This window comes from Euphorbia lathyris, chromosome 4 (assembly GCF_963576675.1).
Source record: "Euphorbia lathyris chromosome 4, ddEupLath1.1, whole genome shotgun sequence".
NCBI classification, from domain to species: Eukaryota; Viridiplantae; Streptophyta; class Magnoliopsida; order Malpighiales; family Euphorbiaceae; genus Euphorbia; species Euphorbia lathyris.
In genome coordinates this window covers 38,544,177-38,549,631 of record NC_088913.1, presented here as the reverse complement: position 1 = coordinate 38,549,631, position 5,455 = coordinate 38,544,177, and the positions used below count along the sequence as shown (strand labels likewise).

General features: G+C 35.3%; 1 pseudogene; it reads left to right on the top strand.

The window, feature by feature from the left end:
* The first annotated feature begins 3,766 nt into the window (after positions 1-3,766).
* Positions 3,767-4,924, top strand: LOC136225955 (polyubiquitin 11-like; annotated as a pseudogene).
* The last annotated feature ends 531 nt before the right edge of the window (positions 4,925-5,455 follow it).

Below are 5,455 nucleotides of genomic sequence, written 5' to 3'. Positions count from 1 at the left end.
TCAGTTAGCCCCCTGAACTTGCGTAAAATGTAATCAATTGATCACTCGATCGCAAAAAAGTAAGTTAAATGTGGAAGATGTATTGTACGAGTCTTAAAAAAAGTAGGGTTAATATACATATTTGCCCCTGTATTTGTTCATTTTAGCACATATGCCTTTATATCAAATAAACACATAAATATATCCTTATATTTTTCAAATAACACCAAAAATGCCCTAATCTAACAGACTGCTGATATGTCATTAACGGTGTAACACCTCACTCCACGTGATTTCCACCACATTTTCCACCTCACCTTAAAACATATGCAGCCCTAAGTCACCTGCATTTCACGCCCCCAATTCCAAACCTACCGAAAGAAACGAAGTCTCCCTATTCTTCTTCTCCGATTCTCTTTCTCATTCACAGAGACTGCTCTATTTTCTCTTCTCCGCCTTCTCCCTCGCTACTCTTCTAATTTCTCCCAAGTTGATCAGCTGCTCCAAGTTAAGGTTTAACTCATTTATGTTTGGTATGTGGAAAAACGTAGGCGAGAGAAGAATGAAGGCGGTTGGAAAATGGTTGATCCTTTCTTGGTTGAGGCTCTTCAAAACCCTCGTCATTGTCTCACCAGTAAGATTTTCGAATTCATTATAAAGGCTCAAAAGACTTATTTATTTGTTTATCTGGATCTGTTTTTGTATTTGGGTTCGTTTTATTGCGATTTGGGGATTTTATTGGTGATTTTGAGTTTCTATTTTGTTGTTTAGGGATTGGGGTATAGGATTTGGTTGATTGATTGGAATGGAACTGAAATTGTTGCCAAAAACTCGTTTCTTTTATATCAGATCTAGGTTTAATTTTTCAAATTTTTTGGTTGCTAGGCAATGGTTAGGGCAAGAAAGCTTAGATTTGATTGTCTGTTAAATCTTTTGGTTTTCCGCTCCTTTCTCCCCATTCCTTTAACTGTTTGTTATTCCTGGATACAATTTTATTGTAAATGCAGTATGGATATGGAGCTTCCTAGTGCCTAGTCTTTTTCAACTGATATAGATATTTGATTTTTTTTCTGACATAATTGTATGTGCTTATTTGGTAGTATTTATAACTTGGATGCGGAGTAATAAAAGAAATCGTGTAATTTTCTATATCTGATAGAATTGTGTACCTTTAGGTTATGTTTTCTGAATGGGAAGGGTTATGTTTTCTGATAATTGTTCAGTAATTTTTGTTCAAAAGGATCAGGATCAGAGGATCAGAGGATTCCACTTATTTAAAAGATCACTGGTTTAGTTTTCTTAGAAGCCCCAAATTGCTTCACCAAAAATGAATCATATCTAATTAAATAAATGAACTACACATCATACTAATAATAAAAGCTACTCCAGTTCTGTACTTCAGGTCCTAAGTATGATGTCCCAATTTGTAGTCACTATATCAGCCTCTGTATTTCCATGCCCAATGATATGAACTTATATATGCACAACAACACACACTCTAGATCATCATAGGGATTCAACATCTGATTTGGACAACATTAATATCCTTTCTTGTCAAAGTCGGCAAAGCAATAATACTATTATCAACAGCACTTCTTTTGCCAAAGGGAGACAACAAATTCATAGCCGTATTTGTAATTGCCACAATTTAATGGTAAGTACACTCCTCAGTTAGAGTCATTTCTTTACTACTTTTTCAAATTTAATAACACGATTGCCAACTTGAGAAAATAGCTTGTATAGCTCCAGCAATACTAATGTGCTTAAATTTCAGCGAGAACTAACAAGAGAATGTTTCTTGTATTCAAGTCTATAATTCCACTATTCAAAGTCTTCAAAGCCTTCAACTGGGTATATTTTTTATTGATGTTTGGATTTATAGTGTTACGTCTGACTAGTAAGTTATGGTGATAAAAACTAGTAAGTTATAGTGTTCAGTCAGATTTTTCCTTTATGACAATATACTAATTTGTTTTTTCCATTATCAGTTGGAGCAAAGTCATGTTAGGACCAGAGAACCTGTCATACTATGATAAGTGTATGATAAGCTTACTCCATACTTTTATATCTGGAAGTTGACTATGTTAACTTGATATCTGTGCTTTTGCTCTTTGTTTTTATGTTTCAATTTCTTATCTGTGCAATTTTTTAAAGAAAGGGGGACAAAAAGGGCATACGGTCTCACTCCTGAACTTCACTTATTTATATTTGCTAATGAAGTTTTTTAGCTTGCAACCTGTTTGTAATTTTAGAAAACGTGGTTTCTTATCGAATATATGTTGTTGATCTAAATCAAGGACTTTTATTTGCACCATTGAATCCATTTTTTTGGTGTCATACATGATGACTATTAAAAGTTTTGAATTCTTGTATGATTATGCATCCTAATACGTTATCGCTTCTTTGCTATAGATTTTGGAGTCTAATGTGGCTACGTATAACACTATCAGGATCAGTCATTCAAAAGGATCAGAGGATCACTAGTGAAGCTCTAATTAGAGAAATTGTGCATTACCTGAGAGGGTGCCGGTTGTAAGACACGTTATTGGAATAGTTAATAGTGTATACTTAGCAGAAAATGGAACAACTAAGTGCAAAAATGGAACAACTTCATGACTGAAAGCTCTTCTTCAATGCTGCAACCTCAGCGGTGATTCCAAATAATGCATGGCTAGATGTATATTCGTTAGCTGTCAAATGGAGACAAATGTATACTTAGGAATCAATTTTATCACTTTTGTAATTTTAGAAATAACACTTGTAATATATTTTTTTTGGATCCATTTATAAAATTTATTAAATTTAGAAATTTATCAAAATTTGAAAATTTTGATATTAAATTCTCTTTTTCAAATGATTCGAAAGTTTTGTTGATTTAAATTTAAGTAATTGATCAATTATTATTATTATTAGGTATAAAAATAAATAAATTACTAAAAGGGGCACTTAAAATCGTCCCTACAACTAAAGCGGCAAATTTTGAATTATTATAGAGGACGAATTTCGTTGCTAATTGGTAGATATTGTTTCATTTGGCAACAGATTCGTAGCATAAAGATTGTCGCTAAAACTTTTGTCGCGAAATGTTTTTTGCCACAAAATTTTTTGTCGGTAAAAATCTAATGTGATATTTTTAGTTGACGTGGCAAGTGATGTGGACGCTGACGTGTTACACCGTTAGTGCCATATCAGCAGTGTGTTAGATTTGGGCATTTTTGGTGTTATTTGAAAAATATAAGGATATATTTGTGTGTTTATTTGATATAAGGGCATATGTGCTAAAACGGACAAATACATGGGCAAATATGTATATTAACCCAAAAAAGTAAAATGACCAAAATCGGAGTATACAGTTCTAATATTAGAAAAGACAAGTCGTATAATTGAGTAAGTAATAACTTCATTTTTAATTTATTTTTTAATTATTTAATAACATTCCAAGATACGTGGAATACATCTTCCGCATTTAACTTATTTTTTTGCGACCGAGTGATTAATCAATTACATTTTATGCAAGTTCAAGAGGCTAACTAAATATTTTATGCAAGTTTAGAGAGCTATCGGGACATATTGAAAGTTCAGAAGGCCAATCAATTTTTTTGGACAAGTTTAGTGGATAAATGATGTATTAAGCCATCTATTTTTATATAACAAAAATTTAAGGCCTAGTAAAAACCAATCAAGAAAAGAAAGGCCTGGAAATTGACGTGGAAGGTACGTGACCATTAAACCCCAACGGCAAGTTGTTTTCCTAGGTTTCCAATTTTCCATTCCTTCCTTCTACACCCTTCTATTCATTCATTCCTCCCTATATAAACCCCTTCACGTTCCTCATCTCTTCATCTAAATCTATTCAATCAGATATCTATATCCTCTCCCAAACGCCTTTTCTTTCTTTCATTATGCAGATCTTTGTCAAAACTCTCACCGGCAAGACCATTACTCTCGAGGTCGAGAGTTCCGATACCATTGATAACGTCAAGGCCAAGATCCAAGACAAGGAAGGAATTCCTCCCGATCAGCAGAGGCTCATCTTTGCCGGCAAGCAGCTCGAAGACGGTCGTACTTTGGCCGACTATAATATCCAGAAGGAATCTACCTTGCATCTCGTTCTCCGATTGAGGGGAGGAATGCAGATTTTTGTCAAGACCCTCACAGGGAAGACCATAACCCTAGAGGTCGAGAGCTCTGATACAATCGACAACGTCAAGGCCAAGATTCAAGATAAGGAAGGAATCCCTCCTGACCAGCAGCGTTTGATCTTTGCCGGAAAGCAGCTTGAGGATGGCCGTACCCTAGCCGATTACAATATTCAGAAGGAATCCACCTTGCACCTTGTTCTCCGATTGAGAGGAGGAATGCAGATCTTTGTGAAAACTCTTACAGGGAAGACTATTACTCTTGAAGTTGAGAGCTCAGATACCATTGATAATGTCAAAGCTAAAATTCAGGACAAGGAAGGGATACCACCAGATCAGCAGCGACTGATCTTTGCTGGTAAGCAGCTTGAGGACGGGAGGACCCTTGCCGATTATAACATCCAGAAAGAGTCCACCCTTCACCTATTTTCGTGAAGACTCTGACTGGGAAGACCATCACGCTTGAGGTGGAGAGCTCCGATACAATTGACAATGTGAAGGTGAAAATTCAGGATAAGGAGGGAATTCCACCAGATCGCTGGTAAGCAGTTAGAGGATGGACGTACTCTTGCAGATTACAATATCCAGAAGGAGTCCACTCTCCACCTTGTCCTTTGTCTTCGTGGCGGTGATTGCTGAGTGAAATCTAAGACTGCTTTATTTTCATATGTCGATTCTGTGTTCAGTTGGAAGTATGTCTGCTTTGCATAATTAGTATTTGTTGCTATGATTTCAATTTCAGTTTACTGTTTGTCTCCTGTGAACAATGTGTTTTTTATGTTTAATAAATTTAGTTTTCTTCTCAATGCTCTGCGTCTGATCTCCGCTTCGGCCTAATAATTTTTTTCCCTCAATGATGTGTCTGATCTTTGATCTTTGCTTATTGTTACATAAGTTGGTTCTTTTCACAATGCTTTGTGCTATATATGCTGTAGTCCTGCATTATCTCGGAAACCTGAAACTTTAGCTTATATATTGGATGAGGAACAGGGAGAATTGAGTATATATTGGATGTGAAGGATGAGTGGGAACATTGAATTAATGGTCTGTAATACATCGTATAGGTAGTAGTTCATATTTTATGTTAACTACTTGAGTGACTTATCGTTACCCTACCTTCTGTTTGGAATTAATTCCAGAAGGACTTGTGAATTAATTTATTCCACTGAATTTATTGTTTGAAATAGAAAAGAACTTGAGATTTGGAAAAGAGATGTCTAAACCCATAGGAACACAAACACTTCCATTTAAACTATTTCCTGTGAGGTATAAAAGAAAGGTTGAATATAAGTGGAATTTAACTTGAAAATAAGTTATTAGACTGAGAGACAAGCTCT